At 34.8% G+C, this 18,910-nt stretch overlaps 1 protein-coding gene across 18 annotated transcripts in view; it reads right to left on the reverse strand.

Moving 5' to 3' along the window:
- The window catches only part of ATXN1 (ataxin 1), a 249,417-nt gene that overhangs the window by 98,558 nt on the left and 131,949 nt on the right, over positions 1-18,910 (reverse strand). For 17 of the 18 annotated variants that reach the window (XR_009154529.1, XM_058177821.1, XM_058177820.1 and 14 more), the window contains one exon: positions 14,437-14,511. The gene's annotated coding sequence lies outside the window, so the exon portion shown is untranslated. Of the gene's footprint in view, positions 1-14,436; positions 14,512-17,163; positions 17,316-18,910 lie in introns of all 18 variants that reach the window. The other variant, XM_058177824.1, reaches the window with a different exon arrangement.

An 18,910-nucleotide genomic window follows, 5' to 3' on the forward strand; every position in this document is an offset into this window, starting at 1 on the left:
ATAATGTAAAGGAGAAGCCCATTTTCCTTCTGATCAGGCCATCTGTTATGTTCCTTACATGTCAAATGCAATGAAAAATGGATCCGATGCTAATGATTACTAGACCATGAAGCATTTTATTAGCTTTTACTTTTAGAAAATAAAATATACTGGTGGAAAAGAGATTCCATATGTTGAAAAAGACTGTTTCATAATTTAAACAAATTTACATGGATGCATTTTTTTTCATTTATTAGAATTTTAAAAACAAACATTGATTTCCATAGCATTTAAACAATATTTTTTGTCAACAATTGAACACATTTATATATCCCTGTTTGGAACTTACAGGAACTATCTGAATATAAAATATACATTTAACAGAACATATAATTATCCAAAATGTGACGTCATAAAGAGCAATTGTATTTGAATCATAGCTGAAATTATCCATAGGTAAAATAAAACAAAGTGTGCTTTAACTCAACTTCAAAGCAAAATACCGACTATAAAGTTAAAAGACCCAGTAATTGATTGCTACATGCAAGAACATGAGGCGAACCAATGATTATTCTGTGTAGAATATTTCCTACTAAATCTGAATGCTCCACCCAAGTCACAATGTCTTCAATTTATATGAAAAAATGTAATAAAAATGTAATAAAATGTGCAGTTGGCTTCTGTAGCTAAGCCACATCTAAAGTTTCTTCCTTCCAGCTCTTTAGCAAGTAATTTATTTATTGCTATGTTCTTGTTATGTGTTATGTGATATATAGTAATCCATATGTCTACCATCTTATTTGTCTCTTGAGAAACCTGTATGTGGGTCAAGAAGCAACAGTGAGAACTGGACACGGAACCACTGAATGGTTCAAAATTGGGAAAGGAGTCCGGGAAGGCTGTATACTATCACCCTGCCTATTTAACTTATATGCAGAACACATCTGAGAAAGGCGGGGCTAGATGAATCAAAAATTGGAATTAAGATTGCAGGAAGAAATATCAACAACCTTAGATATGCAGATGATACCACTCTAATGGCAGAAAGTGAAGAGGAATTAAAGAGTCTCTTGATGCGGGTGAAGGAGGAGAGTGCAAAAGTTGGCATGAAACTCAACATTAAGAAAACTAAAATCATGGCATCCAGCCCTCTCAATTCCTGGCAGATAGAAATGGAGGTAGTGACAGATTTTATTTTCCTGGACTCCAAGATCACCGCAGATGGGGACTGCAGCCAAGAAATTAAAAGACGCTTGCTCCTGGGGAGGAAAGCTATGGCAAATCTAGACAGCGTACTAAAAAGCAGAGACATCACCCTGCCAACAAAAGTGCATATAGTCAAGGCTATGGTTTTCCCAGTTGCAATGTATGGCTGTGAAGGTTGGACCATAAGAAAGGCTGAGCGCCAAAGAATTGAGGCCTTTGAACTCTGGTGCTGGAGAAGACTCCTGCGAGTCCCTTGGACTGCAAGGCGAACAAACAAGTCAGTTCTAGAGGAGATCAACCCTGACTGCTCTTTAGAAGGCCAGATCCTGAAGATGAAACTGAAATACTTTGGCCACCTAATGAGAAGGAAGGACTCACTGGAGAAGAGCCTAATGCTGGGAAAGATTGAGGGCAAAAGAAGAAGGGGACGACAGAGAACGAGGTGGCTGGATGGAGTCACTGAAGCAGTAGGCATGAATTTAAATGAACTCCAGAGGATGGTAGAGGACAGGAAGGCCTGGGGGAACGTTGTCCATGGGGTCGCGATGGGTCGGACACGACTTCGCAACTAACAACAACAAAATGTCTATAGAAGGCATGAGAAATATTTAAGTCATCATATTAATAAACTACTTCTGTTATAAATGTAAGTATTACTCACTTACTTGAATTTCTGAAGGAGAAGTAATTTAGGCCCATATATCTCATGCAGATTAAATTAGAGGATTATCATTATACAAGATAATAGGAGAAAGTTAATCAGCCTCTCTCTGGCCTGATCATTAACTCAATCTGTAACATCCAGTCTAATAATACGTAGAATACTCATATGGAAGAAAGTTGGAAAAGACTATAATGTCTATGGAGATTCTCAGTCATCCAGGTCATGGTTGTCCCAAAGGTGCTTTTTTTCAAGAGGCAACTGGACTTTCTGGTTTTTTCTTTGAAGACGTTTCACTTTTCATCCAAGAAGCTTCTTCAACTCTTCAAAGAAAAACCAGAAAGTCCAGTTGCCTCTTGCAAAAGCACCTTTTGAAAAAGAGTAAAATATTAACTAGTTCCACAGAAGCATCTCTGACACATGCCTATGCAACTTCTGTTTGAAGATTTCTAATGAAGGAGAACTCACATATCATGTAGCAGCATGTTACAAGGAGTGACAATTTGTATAGTCAGGAGGTTCCTCCTGAAGTTTAGCCTGAACCTCTTTCTTTGAAAATGTAACCCACTGAATTTGGTTCTGAACAACAGAGAATAAGATCATTCCCTCTTCTATGTGACAACCTCTCAGATATCTGTAAACTGCTATCAGATCTCCCCTTAATTATCTTTTTTGTATCAACATGCTTTAATTCCTCAAAGGATTTATTTTCCAGAGCCTTCTCCTTTTTGGTAGCTCCCTCTGAAACTTCTCCAGTTGGTCTTGGTTCTTTTTCAGCTGTGATGCACAGAATATACTGTTACAAATTAGCTTCTTCTCTGGTAATATTTATTACTAACTAAAGCATACAAAACATTTTCTAGACCAATTCTTGAATACAGCTCATCTGTCTGGAACTCGCATTGCATATCGGACATAAATATAATCGAGAGAGTCCAGAGATATTTTACGAGAAGAATCCTCTATTCCTCTACCCGTAATAAAATACCTTATGCCACCAGACCCCAAATTTTGGGCTTAAACAACTTAGAACTATGCTGACTTCAGTCTGACCTAAGCATAGTACATAAAGTTATTTGCCACAATGTCCTACCTGTCAATGACTACTTCAGCTTCAACCACAACAATACACCAGCAAATAATAGATACAAACTCAAGGTAAACTGCTCCAAACTCAGTTGCAGAAAATATGACTTCAGTAACAGAGTGGTCAATGGAATGCACTACCTGACTCTGTAGTTTGTGATTTATAGCCCTCTCTAAGCAGTTTGCAGAATCAGCATATTGCCCCCAATAATCTGAATCCTCATTTTACCAACCTCGGAAGGATGGAAGGATGAGACAACCTTGAGCCGGTGAGGAGCGAACTCCTGGCAGTGGACAGTGTCATTCATTCATTCATTCATTCATTCATTCATTTAGTTATTTAGTTATTTAGTTATTTAATTTAATTTAATTTAATTTAATTTAATTTATATTGCCGCCTATTTGCCCATGGCGACTCAAGGCGGCTTACATAAAATCACATTTAAAACAATAAAAACTAACATAAAGAATCAAATAAATTAATATAGTACAATATAACAAAATCACCCCCCCACTTCCCCTCCTGGTGACAGTGGATCACATGAGCCATTTAATGAGCTCCATCCCGCTCTTGGCCCCCAGGCGCGCTGGCAGAACCAGGTCTTCAGCACCTTCCAGAAGAGCACTAGAGTGAGGGCCGTTCTATTCTCTGGGGGAATGATGTTCCAGAGAGAGGGAGCCATCACTGAAAAGTCCCTTCTTCTGGGTTCCATTTGATGTATCTCCCTCGGGGATGGGACCCACAACATTCCCTGCCTCCCCACTCTGATGGGTTAACTTGCATTCTAACCACTGCATCACCACAAAACAGCTCTCCATTTAATACTTCCCTCCAAGCTGAAGCAGAAACATTAACAAGCACTCTTTAAACGTAATCATTTAGTCAACTGTGGTTATATACAGTATATCATATCCTACGTAGATTTATTATATCATGTATATAATCTTGAAACTTGTAAATATTTGAAATGTATTTAGTATGCCCCAAAAACCAAAGAAGCCATGCACAATAGTGATACAATTTCACTGAAATTCGCAGGACTGGAATATGAATCCACTGAACAGGACTTTCACTTGTTGCAACAATCTGGGGAGAAACAGAATGCAGGAAAATAATGTGGTAAAACGAAGTGGATGTCACTAAAGTCTCTTCTTGTCATCGTGAGTTGAATGGAAAGCTTCAGAAAATTTTCGTTGGTCTTGTAGGATTTCTACATTATTTACTGCTCAAGAAAAACAAAGACGAAAAATCACTGGCACTACACTGATGGAAAAGTCTCCTAGTTTAAAAAATGATCCCCCAATTCATGAAAGGCAAAAAGGATGTTGATGAAAAAAAAGTAAAACTGAGATGCCTGTCCTTCTCCTCCTTCATATGCTTAGCTTACTTAGAATCAAATCTTTTTCCTACACCTAGACATTATATAAGAAACAGTGTCTCCTCTATTATGTAGTCCCATTTTCTTTTAAATGTATATTTTAAAAATAGTAACCATTAATTACATCTATTTGTAATGAACACGAATATTTGTAGGTGGAGAAAAGATAAGAGACTAGAGCTTGAAAAACAAGAAAGATCTTCTGGGATCCCAATTCTGTTTAAAAATTCATTTTCTCTTGTTGTCATCCCCCCTCCCCCCCAGTAACAGCTGCTGGTAAGAAGAGATAATTTAAAAGAAGAAAAAGCAACAAAAGAGGCAATAAATAAAGCTCCCTGCCTCAGTGGGAGTACAATGTGGTAAGAGTGGAACACAACATGGAAGCTGAACTTGGTTTGAATTCCCAGGGAACATTAAGTTGAGGAATTCAATAGAGAGAAAATTTTCTGATCCCTTTCTTTCCATAGCAGCCTCTGTGCCACATCCCACATTAAAATTCCAATAAAGATTCTGAGGACTCAGATGGCTGCAGCCAGAAAGGAAAGCAATGAGAAACTTCCTATAAGAGTCTAATATATTACATACTCAAATGAACAAGTACAATTTTATACAAAGAAAGCGCGGGGGGGGGGAGATACTACTATAAGATTCTTTATTTACACAGCTAGCCTGGTTGTCCCCAGCAGTACATGAAACAGCAACCTGCAAAGATTTATTTAGTAAAACTCAAATATAATCCTATACTAAATCACATAGTATGGATAGTCCTCAACTTACCCAAAAATTTATGTTCCTAAGTGAGACAGTTGCTCAGTTAATTTTGCCCCATTTTACGATCTTTTGTGCCATGGTTGTTAAGTGAATCATTGCAGTTGTTAAGCTAGTAACACAGTCGTTAAATGAATCTGGCTTCCACGTTGAATTTGCTTGTCAGAAGGTCGCGAAAGGAAATCACATGACCCTGGGACATAGGAACCGTCATAAGTATGAATCAGTTGCTAAGTATCTGAATCTTGATCACATGACCATGGGGATGCTGTGAAAAACTGTCATAAGTCACTTTTTTGGTATATTTGTAATTTTGGTCACTAAATGAACTGTTATAAATTGAGGACTACCTATACAGCTCACAGCACAATTTCTGATTTATGTTAACACCTACTTTAGACACCATATCTGGACTAAGAATTGGAACGGATGATAAGTCCTAGCACAAGCAAGTGATGTATCAAGAAAAAAAATCGAATTATTTTATTTTAAATAAATGTTTGAGATTACTATTTAAATTTTCTGCAATTCAACGAAGGCGATACAATCACCTTGAATTCTAAATAACTACAGCACTTTTCACCTTTTAATTCCTCCTCACTGCCAACTTTTAGACTGAATTAGGACCATGCCTTCATGAGAGAAGAATACATGTTCAAAAATCCTGCTAATGCCTCTGTTTTAAAAAACCATCTCCATCTGCAACTGATTAAAAATCCCACCAAGAACTATTTAAAATAGTAAATTCACTTTAAACCAAAAAACGAGTTCTTAACTACCGTACAGCATATCATATTTAACTCATAGAATCATCTGTTACAACGTCCTTCCTGTAGAAGACTACTTCAGCTTCAATCACAACAATACACGAGCACACAATAGATTTAAGCTTAATGTGAACCACTCCAATCTTGATTGCAGAAAATATGACTTCAGTAACAGAGTTGTTAATGCCTGGAATGCACTACCAGATTCTGTGGTCTCTTCCCAAAATCCCCAAAGCTTTAACCAAAAACTATTTACCATTGACCTCACCCCATTCCTAAGAGGTCTGTAAGGGGCGTGCATAAGAGTACCAACGTGCCTACCGTTCCTGTCCTAATGTTCCCTTTGATTATATCCAATTTCATATAGTTATTACATACTTATGATTATATATATGCTTATATATCGTATAGTTATTTCATGCTTATGCTTATATATACTGTTGTGACAAATAAAATAAATAAATAAATATTACCAGGATTCCTAAGTGACAATAATAGTGTTTGAAATGTTAAATATTGCTGTTATGTCCAAAAGGAATATAATTTTTTCCCTTGGATGTAGTTGAAAGACAAGGAATTAATATTATGAATTATAATATTTAAATATTATAATATAAAATGAATTCCTCAAGCCATTTAAAAACTATAACAATTAAAACAATAAAAAATAGCAGAACAACAAAATGGCAAACATTTCAAAGGCCCTGAAAACTCAGATTTGCCACTAAAATAGCATATGTGAATGCCAGAAAAAAGACTTCAAAGACCAGCATCCATGGCCCAATCACCTCCCTGACCTCTGAAAGCACCAGAAAAGATTTTGTAATTAGATTGTTATCCTATAGGCAAGCTTATTTGAGAGAAGGTTATTAGGACAAATTGCAAGTCTTAACAGCATTTGAAAATAAAAGTTGAAGGTAGGGCCTAAAAGTAGCCTGCAGCTGCTGAAGCTATTTAGAACTGGTGAAATGTTCTTTTTTCCTCTAAGTCTATTAATCTAAGATAAGCACTCCCAATCCTTGAAATAATTTTCAAAGTCTCAGAGAAAATTGCAAAATATGTAAAAAATTCACAGCGCAATTCATTTCTAAGCTACATGATTCTTATTTTACAATGTTTGCAACAGAAAAGTATAAAAATTTACAGAGCATAAACATTCCTAGCATGTTGAGTACCAGCATTATACGTAGCGGACAAAATTGCAAAAACAATAGTGTCTTTTTTCCAACCATAGAACCCAGTTGAGAAAGGCTGTAAATTTTCTATTTACCTGATTCAGACAAGTTCAAAAATTTCCACTGAAATAACAGTGAAACTGTGCCCATTATCCAGAATATCTAACTATGCAATGACTTAAATAATGCAAATAGTCACAAATCACAATTTATGCAAATCAGCTTAAGTAAGGGAGATACAATAGATTTTGTCTGTTAGAATAACTCCAATTTTGCCTACCACATCAAAAGTCTATTAGATCCAGATGCATTAAATGAAGGGTTCATATTAGTTCTTTTAGTAGTCTAAATCAATTACAAAGATATTAAAAGTTCAATGTTAGAAACCAAGGCTATCTCCAAAACACAAATTGCATTTAGGCTGCCTGATTAGAATTTAAGAGTAGTTGATTTTTAAATAATGACTATAATGTTTTACCATGTTAATACAATGAGACAGAGGAGACTAGTTCCTCCAGACAAAATAATGTGCTGCTATTCTCACCCCCCCAAAAAAAGTGGGGGAGGACGCGGTGGCTCAGGGGCTAAGACATTGAGCTTGTCGATCGAAAGGATGGCAGTTCAGGGGTTCAAATCCCTAGTGCCACTAACAGGGTGAGCTCCTGTTACTTGTCCCAACTTCTGCCAACCTAGCAGCTCGAAAGCATGTAAAAAATGCCAATAGAAAAAATAGGGACCACCTTTGGTGGGAAGGTAACAGCATTTCATCTGCCTTTGGCGTTTAGTCATGCTGGCCACATGGCCATGGAGACGTCTTTGGACAGCGCTGGCTCTTTGGCTTTGAAACGGAGATGAGCACCGCTTCCTAGAGTCAGGAACGACTAGCACATATGTGCGAGGGGAACCTTTACTTTTACTTTATTCCAAAAAAGGCAACAGTCTAAAATACTCACATGCAGAGATGTCAGACATATTTAACTTGAAAACAACAAAGGCTTTCTAAAAACAGAAAGCTCTTCAGTTACCAGTCTTGCCATTGTTGTCATGAATTGCAAACTCCTTAAATAAGTAATTGGCATTAAATTTTTGCAATCTGGAAACAATGGAGCAATGCAGGGAAAATGTCATCATCTAGGAGTCAATTTGCAGGCAGGAAAGCTGAAGGAATTGACTTAACAAAACTGGCCTTGTGTGTATGGAGGTGATGAAGATATTTTCCCTTATAAAAATGCAGCACTGTTTTGTTGCATTTCCTTATGTTGTAAAAAATAAAATACCTTGAATAGCTCAGGTTCTTTTTGGATTTCTTAACAACCGCTCTTCATAAAGGACAGTAAAATTATAACCTACTTCATCAACATTCAATTCTTTATATTCTATATACCACTCTTATCTCAACCATGTGACACTTGTTGATAAGAAAGTGTCAGAGTTGAGTTTTGCACCTCACTCAATTATACGGAAGCTGTCAATTTCTTTTCCCCAAAGCTTTATACTTTGAAATCATTCCCTATGTGCTGTGATTAGTGTACTCTGAAACCTGAAGCTTCTCAAATTCTTGTTTAAAAAATGACATATGCAACCACACTTCAAATTTAGAAGAAAATCCTTCTTACTCTGCAATCTCATCAATTTTACAAAAGTGTTGCCTCTCTCTTTTATTACACCTGACAGTTAATCTATATTCACAGAGATTTAGTTCAAATTATAACTAGATACTAACAAGAAAACAAAGCCATATTTTTTATCTTTAACAAACAAGAAAAAGTTTACAAATCAGAATCACTGAGAGTACGACCATGTACATTGAACCTTACCCACAATTCATTAAATATTTAGAATCTTATTTGGACAGTACTATATTTCATTGTAAATCTTACTATAATTTCTAATACCACAACCATATTTCCTTACACTGCTGTGATTCATTAGTGTTATTATTAGCCATGAAGACTACTAAGCAGAGAGAAGCAATTTTACATTCCCTGGCTCATTTTGGTTTTGTGCTGTTATATTATTTAAGTGGCTTATTTTATAGCACAACGGTGAATAGGTAAGAAAGAGAAAAAAAGAAAGCTCTTTAATGTCACTTATGATCAATAGACAATTTATCTTTCTCCAGCATTTATTCTTTTGCTGCTTCTAATCTAGAACAGCTACGCAAACATAACAATGTGCCAATGACTACACAAAGCATTACAGTAATATTTGACACTTAAATTGGAATCAAAACACAAGAAGAAAATTAAACAGCCCAAACTGTTAAGTTTTAAGATGTTAAAAGCATCTGTGTCACCTGCTTTTTATCTCTGCACCTAAGATTGGATCAGGAAGGATTTTATTTCTGCATACTGGAAGCTCATAACTTTTACCATCCAACTGTTTTGTTTTGTACCATGTCGCTATTATTATGGTGCAGAAGCATTCTCGTGTGGTCTATCATGGCAAAATTAACTTACCAGAACTTTTAACTATTTCACTGCTCATAGTGAATTACAATGAAGTTTGGCATACAGATTTATAATATCTCAAAGTTTATCAAAACCAACAGTTTACAATGGGAAATTAGTCAGAGTTCATGGGAAAATTTTCAGTGGTGTTTATATGGTTAAGTGGCTATGAATTAATCCAACTTTGAGGTTTGAAGGGCCTATCTGCAATGTTCAGGATATATCTTTCTCACTTTCTCCTAAAGTAGATATTGGAGGAGGAATGTTGGTACATACCTAACGTGGCTATTTGAATGATATAGCTGGATACAAACCAATGCTTGGTCAGAACATTCCCTTAGCAGTATCTCTTCTGCAGTATGTTCCTATTCTGAAACGATCCCTTTCCAGCCAGCAGAATTCAGACATCCCCAATATATAACCTCTTAGGCCAGGGATGGCAAACCATGGCTCTTTTACAATCTGTGAACTTCACTTCCCAGAATTCCTGAGGCAGCCATGGTAGCTCAGGAATTCTGGGAGTTGAAGTTCACAGATCGTAAAAGGGCCATAGTTTCCTACCTCCATGTAAGGCAAATAGTATATTTCATATACTTCCTGTGGAAGAGATGTTGCCTGCCATGTAAAGGAAAAGATTCCCCATATATTCCTTTTCTTCAGGACCTAAATTGTTTAGGGCAAGGCAAAAATTTCCAGGTTGGAAAAATAGTTCCCCCAAATAGTATTCCACACAACTCCAGAAATTTGTGGGCAAATACAGAGGAATTAAAAAGCAAAAGCACTGTCTGTTAAAAAATACTTTCTGTAGAAAAAGTCCAATGGACAACTTCCATTAAGATTTTTATTTCTCCTCACTGTGTTTGCACTATGTTTATTTATTTATGAATTGTTAATCCTTGAATAAATTAGGAGCTGGATTTTTAAAGTTCAGCCTTGAATTATATTTCAACCATAAATATTTGTTAGATTTAATGTCTGTATTGGGATGTTAGGGATATAAAATTCATATTAATGGATGATTATTTTGTACAGTACTTTATTTGGAGCACTATATTCTTTCTTATATATCTGCCTTTTTATCAAGTTATATTTATGCTTTTTAACATAAATGTCCGCAGTTGGGCATTTAACGTTAAACAGGGATTTCTGTATTTTATATTTTATGATTTTGTAGTAAAGTGTGAATCTGATTATCTTGTGTAAAATTGGTCTATCTCCCAAAGAAAGGCCAAATTGCCTAAGTTCTGCAGCCAGCAAAAAAAAATAAAAAATTATTTTTTTTCCACCCTCATGTTTGTCTTTTAATTACCAGAAAGGCAACATAAGCAGTGGAAGACTTGACTCTCTTACAAATTGGAGACAGTGGTAGTAAAGAATGCCCCTGAAATAGGAGGTGGCATTGCGAACTAAAAATGTCATTAAGCTTGACTCAAGGAATATTTACCTTAAATCTTTTGCCTACTCTTTCTCTTTGAAGGGGAAAAGTTTCTCACCCCACCCCCCTACCCCCCACCCCCGATTTTATTGTACATATAATATGCAGCACAAGCCAAAGAAAATCTTTTCTTCCTCCCAATTCTAAACTCATTCCTGGTAAACAGGCAAAACATAAATTTTTATTCCCACAATTTGAAATATCACACAAGGACAAAAGAAAATAAATGGATTTCAGCATTTTATTTCTAATTAGAATCGAAGCAGAACTATGTGATCCTAGATTTGAATCTAGTTTATCACACATCAGTTCACCGCAGCAAAGTAGCAAGTAAGGTCATTAAACTCTGGACCTATAGAATATGCTGATTATCATCTCACAACTTGTGATCCGATGTAGCACAATTAAAAGATAATGCTTCTGGAAAATAAAGTAGCATAAAGTGGAATGTGGCACCTATACTTGAATAATGTTTATATCAGGGATAGGCAAACTTTGGAGGACTTCTATCTAATACTTAATTTAGTGCTGTGTAGAAGTACCGATATATCTTCAAAAAGTAAGCAAGAAAGGATCCAAACTTTAAGTCTAACAATATCGGAGGCAATTACTCATAATGGAAGACAAAAATAAAACATGAAATTTTGCTTGTGTTTGAGCTACTTCCTAGACATGATTTTTTAAAACTGAAAAGCATTGAAGAGTTAACAGGCAAGAAACCTATTTATGCAAGAGTAACATCAGTTGGCCATGCGTCAAAATAAATATTGCACTGAGCAATCTATTTTCCCTTTGCTGCAATAAATGAAGTATTTGTTGATATAGCAAACTCATACTTTTGACACTGGAATTTACTTGTACATAAAATATGATTCCTAATTTACTACATTCAGGCTTTGAAAATGCTGACCTATAATGTGCTTGAGGGACCCAATGCTAACTGCACACACAGCTAAATGTTACAACAAATTTTAAGTAACAGAATAAAGTTCTATTACTCAATTCTACATATGAGGAAATTGAAAAATAGCTACACTTAGTAAACCCTTCCATTGGATATTAATTCAATAAGCAATCTTCAAATTTGTATAAGATTCAGTTTGCGTGAAGTTTTTATATTATTTTTTCAACTCCTTGTCAAGTAAAAGTGTGCTAATTTATAATTCCAAATAGGTCCAGAATTATTTCCATAATTCTACTTTTACATTCATTTAAAATAGTATTATAAGTTTCAAACAAATGATGTAATTGAGTAGTAGTATACAAGGTGAGCAATTAAAAACCTGTTGTGTCACTTTTGAATTCATCAGCAGCATTAAACACAATGTTATCTCTCAGCCTCAAACTTACAAGTTTGAGCACTTAAAAATTTGGAAATACTTTCCTGGCAACATGTATTTATAAACTGAAATTTAAAAGTTATAGTTAGAAAAATGAATATTCAGCCCATTACCACTTGCACAGTTGTTTAATTACAAAATATATTTCAACCACATTTATAACAGTGCTAAATTATTAGATTTTGTGTTCAATAAATTATTTTGAGTCAAGTACAAAACTCTTTTTAATGCTGATACCCAGTCACATGATATCTTCATCTTCTTTCTGGTCAGAATGTAGAATTAAACACAAACTTTTGAAGAAGAGGGCTTTTCATATTACAGTATGGTATACAAGTATAAGGTATTGCCTTATACACTGTAAGCCGCCCTGAGTCTTCGGAGAAGGGCGGGATATAAATGTAAAAAAAAAAAAAAAAGTTCCCTTGCTAATTGACAGTGCAGCTATTTTTAGGTTTATACTGGAAGTGAAGGGGTGGGTAAAGGGATAGTTAATATAAAAGTTAGAGCACTAAAGACTCCTGGTGTTTCAGCCACTAATTTATAAATCCAAATACCTCCAGATTAAAGAAAATATAGAATGTGTATCAGAATCACAGGCTTAAATTTAAAGAATAAGAACAAACTTCAGTCCTTAGTCCTGCAAATGTTCTTGGTGGAATTCAAAATAATTAGTTTGAAGGGATTTTTTAAAAAAAAGTTAAGATAGGTATAAAGATTTGTTTGTTTGTTTGTTTGTTTGTTTCTCAACAAGTACAAGGAAACAAGGAACAGTATAGACATAGCCATGGACACATGAAAAGAATTTGGCACAAATAAAAGGATATAAATAAGCAAAACATAGCCATAAACACATAAAATGAGTACATGTAAATGGGAACAGTAGGACAGGGATGGTAGGCACGCTGTTGCACTTATGCACGCCCCCTTGGGAACCTCGTAAGAAACGTGAAAGGTCCACAATAGACAGTTTAAGGTAAAAGGTATGAGGATTAGAGAGACTGACAACAGGATCAGGTAGAGTGTTCCAGACATTTACTACTCTATTGCAGAAGTCATATTTCCTACAATCAAGATTAGAGCGAATTAATTGAATTTGTATCTATTGATAGCCGTGTGTTATTACGGTTGAAGTTAAAGTACTCATTAACAGGTAGGACATTGTGGTAAATAATTTTGTGTACTAAGCTTAGGTTGGAATGTAGGCATAGTTCAAGGCTATCAAGGCCTAAAATTTCAAGCCTGGTGGTATAGGGAGTTTTATTTCGAGCAAAGGATTTGAGTATTCTTCTAGTAAAATATTGCAAGAGGTACACCTCCTAGTTCTTTTAGACCTTTTGGTGGTTCAGTATCATTGATTATGGTGTGCAGAGGAGCCAATTTCTCATGTTCACAAGAAAAGAGCCCAATACCAGATTAAGTCATTAACAAAGCAATAGATGAACAGTCTATCCTTCCAAAAAAAGATTGATTTCCAACCATTACAGTGCATGGGAACTGAAAGAAGTGCAAGAACTTGAACACTCAATTAACTATAAACAGGTCTTGAAAACCATCAATCCTTTCAACTGTTACCAGCTGCTGCTGTTCAAATAATAATCTACTACATGAACTCTCTCTCAGACAGATCAGTAGGTCAGTGTTAACAGCACCATTTATGTAAGAATGCAACAAGAGCTTGTGGACATTCATATATCATACTCATTCTTCCATTTTTTTTTACTTTAAAAAACCGTGGCTTGCAAAGGTCACAGGTTATTGGGTTGAATTTTTCAGTTGATTTTAGACAAGAGGAATCAATGGCAACAGCCTAGCAGAGATGCAGAGATTAGTGTTCCATGCTATGAACAGGAGAAAAAATGTCATTGCAAAGAGTTGTTTTGCTTCTATATCTCAGTCATGAGATCTTATGAGGCTTCAGAGGCTGTAAAAATATAACTGGAGCCATACTAAGGGTGTGCCCTGCCCTTTCAAGCGAAAAATACACATCCACCCCCATGACTCTCACATTTAAGTCTTTGTGTAGAAACAAAATGACAGCAAAGTCATAGATTATGTATGTTGAATTAGAGTAAAATTCTTATAAAGAGTTTTTTTCACTTCTAATTTCCTCATCATCATTAGAAGATAATGATATTTTCTTGGTAGATACAATTGTTATTAAAAGAAGGGAAATGTGTGCATGCTTACCATATCACACTAAGCAATCTTCAGAATTTTCTGCTTGGTTTTCAAATATATCTGCACACTATCTACTCTTCTCACCTGCAGGAAGAAGATAATGTATATTACGTTATTTTCTTATTTTTTTACCACCTTGTAAAGGAACAAAGCATATCAATGAGCACTGAATTATTTTTCTTCATGTATTAATGGTGATTGCATTTGAATAAAAATAATTATTAAAAATAAAAGAATTTTTAAGTGAGTCATAATTTCTTATGAAACAATTATACTGTAACAATTTAATTACTGACATACATGATTTAAAAAAATCTGAACAAGAGTAAAACAGTAGATAAAATAACATAAAAATCTCCTAAAGACTTTTCTATGAATCATGAAAAGCACTGAAAATACATGTACAATTAGGTTTTGCAACTGTTAGAACAAAAGAAATATTTTTTGCCTGTTCTCTGCAAAAGTATCCTGAGATATACTGGATATTCACAGTACAAATCAAATCAAATCAAAGACACAGATCAAATGCAATTAGGTACTTTCTTGAATGATCTTTTAAAACCCAGATAGAACACAAACCAGCAGTGTTAGTCAGTATTGCTAGTTTCTCACTGCATTATAGACCAAGAAATCCCCAACCATGGTCTCTAACTATCACAACTGAGCCCAAATTTTTTGTTGCTAAGTGAAACATTTGTTAAGTGAAATTTGCTCCATTTTACAACCTTTCTTGCCACAGTTGTAAAATGAATCTCTGCAATTGTTCAGTTAGTAACATGGTTGTTAAATAAATCTGGTTTTCCGATTGACATTGTTTATCAGAAAAATCACAAGAGGTGATCACATGACCCTGGGACACTACAATGGTCATAACCGTGAATAAGTTGCCAAGCATCTAAATTTTTATCACATGACCATGGGGATGCTGCACCAGTTGCAAGTGTGAAAAGCTGTCATAAGTCACTTTTTTCAGTGCTGTTGTAACTTCCAACAGTCACTAAATGAACTGTTGTAAGTTGAAGACTACCTGTAGCTCTAGGGATGGAGAGAAAGAATCCTATCTTCCTCTGAAGTATTTAATAATATATAAATGATTGATGCATACGGTTCTGTTCAAACACATTTGTGTAATACAGTGTCCTCTGAGTTTAAATACTGATGCCTTGGAGTGATGTACTCAGTGTCACCTCGCGTGGCAGCATAAAAATTGGATAAATAAATCAATGAAGATGTGAACCTCAATCCTCTTTGTATATTTGGCAATTAGAATTTTTTTTTAAAAAAAATTCTCAGCCAGCATGATTAGTACCTAACTGTACCTCAATACTTTTGATACTCTTATATCAGTACATTTAGATAGAACTGTTACTGTTCATTTATTAATAAGGAGTTTTTTACATCACCAGTATGCTTATTTACTGAAAATTTACCTATTTTCTGCCAATACATGTAATACATGCAATTAGTTCTAGTTTTAGCATAGTTCAATTATCCTGCTGTGCTCTTAATACAGTTTCTAAAAGCATATAAGGATCATTTTCTGTCCATGAAAACATGCAAGGCAATTTTCCACCATGTACACCCTTTACTTGAATAGAATTATGAGCGATTTTCATAGTACTTAGTTCCATGTAGGTACATTTAATTGCCACACAAACTGATTCAACACTTCTCTTCACATTTCTCTCCATGTTCATTCAATGCAACAAAAATTTCTATATATAATACTTATGAATGTTGAACAATTTTGAGTTGTTTCAAGTAAATGGAACAATCTTTATGCAGGAATTATGATTGAGACAGTAAAACCACAAAAAAAGTGATGAAATATCAAATCACTTAAAAGCACTGTCTTACTCATAAGAAAATGCTGTACCTGTTGAATGATAATTAAACTGCCTTCAGTTTGCCACTAAATTAAATACTATCATTAAAGGAATATTTTAAGAACAATGTTCTTACTCCTATCATCTGATATCTCTCAAGGTCATTGTCTTTGGTAACTAAATAAAAATTACATCATTCTTCTCTATCCATCTGTAGGAGAATTACCTCATTGATCAATAATAATGGTCCATGCTTGCAATTACCATGTTATTCATAATAAAAACTATTTCGCTATTAAAAACATATGTGGTTCACAAATAAATCAATCTTTTTGAATTATTTATTTTACTATGAAGCAAAGTTTATTTTACACTCTGTAAATAAATAGGTAAATGAAAAGTAGACTACAGTTCATGTCTATGGAGATTCTTAGTCATCCAGGTCATGGTTGTCCCAAAGGTGCTTTTTTAAGAAGCAACTGGACTTTCTGTTTTTTCTTTGAAGACCTTTTGCTTCTCATCCAAGAAGCTTCATCCAAAAAGCACCTTTGGGATAGACTACTGTTTCCTTAAAGCAAATAGCCTTTATCAGACTGATTTAAATACAACTACCATAACACAGATTTTTTTTTAAATTGGAAGAAGTTCAGTCTTATAACTAGAAATTTTCCCAAAAGACCTTTAGTTCAAGAATTTACTGAATATTGTAAACCATCATCTAATTCCATCTATACGAACACATTTCCTTTGCCCTATTATACACATCATACTGTAGGGTCAACATATTAAGTTGATACACAAACAAAATTCTCTGGCTCTAACAAGTAACTAAAGATTAGCAAGATCACTTTTTGGAATCCTCAACCTGGCCCTGCATAATTAGCAAGAAAGAATTAATGTCTATATTTACATTCACTGGAGAGGAAGGGATTACAAGAGACTAATACACTGGGATATTTGTATAGTGTGCTCAGCACTGCCAGGGCCACTGCAATACTTTTGATCTGTATTCTTCACTGTGTGCCTGTTCATTCTCTTGTAATCTCTTCCTCTCCAATGTCTCTATTCAGTAAAGGAGAAAAAAGAAAGAAAGAAAAACATGAGGTAAGGAATAGGACAAGGCATACATTAATGAGCATCTGACTAAAGAATACTGCAAAGGGCACAACCTTGAATAGTCACTGAACAAGACAGCAAGTGTAAACCTGTAGTGCATATGTTTTGTTAGATTTCCAGAAATAAAGTATTTTTCCCATATCATAAGAATTCATTGAATTATTCACTGTCTAATCATCTGTTTTAAAATATTATATAGTTAATATAAAATATTCAGAATATTCATAAGAATGGTATACAAGAAGCAATGATTACATACAATTGAAATTCTATCATATATTCATCATGTGATTCCCAGGCTAGAATAAGGTGAAATCATTCCCTTAGTAATTCCTACAAATTCTTTTTCTTTTCTTCAAGCTATTACCAATTTTTTTTTTGCTGATTTGCACAATCACACCCAGCTTATTTCAACAGCTAATAAAGGTGAATTTATCTTTAGTTTCAGACTTGAATAAGGAGTCCCCTATATGAACTACATTTTTAACATGTAATTATGAGTTACTTGAAACACTCCTATTTGTACTCTTTTATTCTCCTTAAAGCTCAAATTATTGAGAAGCAAAATTCATTCAAAAAGCATTTTAGGCTTTGAACAAAAAGATGATTTTATTGCTAATGAAGTATTCAGGCCAAGAATTAGCTTTTACATTTTGAGGATGTCAAGCATTTCAGAAACAACTGACTAAAATTAAGAAGGTGTTCAGCAGTAACTGTTTTGTAAAGAAAAAAACCTTTATAAATGAATGCATATATAATAAATATAATACGTCCATACAACCAAGTAGGTTACTATTTGTTCTGGTTAAGTTTGAAAACGCCTATTAGTTAAAAATGAACCCAGAGTTGGTATCTGAACTGTCCAGTCACGAATTTGCTTAAGTGTCTTAGTGAAATTTCTAAGGAAAAAAGGGGTACAGAATGGGAGTTTTCTTTGTGGTCCATAGTTCCCTTTGTTTCCTTTCCTCCCAGGAAATTTGCAGGCAGTTCTGGGGGGAGGGAGGGGGTTTCACAGGGCTCTGCTGAAAATCATGAGGAGAAGGAAAACTGGTCAGTCTATATTATATGTGGAAAGGAGGATTACCCAATCGGTCATGGACTTTCTACTACTATTTTAGAAACTCATACAACAGATTATTTTTAAAGCTCTTTCTAATAGTTTTTCTAATAGAATCTGACAAACTCCAAGATGGCAATCTTACCCACAAATGTAGTAATATTATCAAGAAATGCCTCTATTTCATACTTATCAATCTAGCTATTCTCAATGGTCCCTAGATTTTCAGGGATGATCATAAGGTGAGGGCAGCTGATACAACTGAAGATTTACAATTCTTCCTTACAATGCCTCTTTCAATTTTTGACTAAGGTCCATCCACTCCTAAAATACTTTCAATTATCAGTTCAAGTGTCTTTGAATCTGATTTGTACACAAATGCATTCACTGTATGATGGCTAATAGAGGCATTTTCCATATGTTGAGTCAGCTCAATCATTGAGTCAGCCCAATCATTTGGGTGTTGAGTTGCACAGTACTTAAG

The sequence above is a fragment of the Ahaetulla prasina genome, chromosome 3 (genome assembly GCF_028640845.1).
Source record: "Ahaetulla prasina isolate Xishuangbanna chromosome 3, ASM2864084v1, whole genome shotgun sequence".
NCBI lineage: Eukaryota > Metazoa > Chordata > Lepidosauria > Squamata > Colubridae > Ahaetulla > Ahaetulla prasina.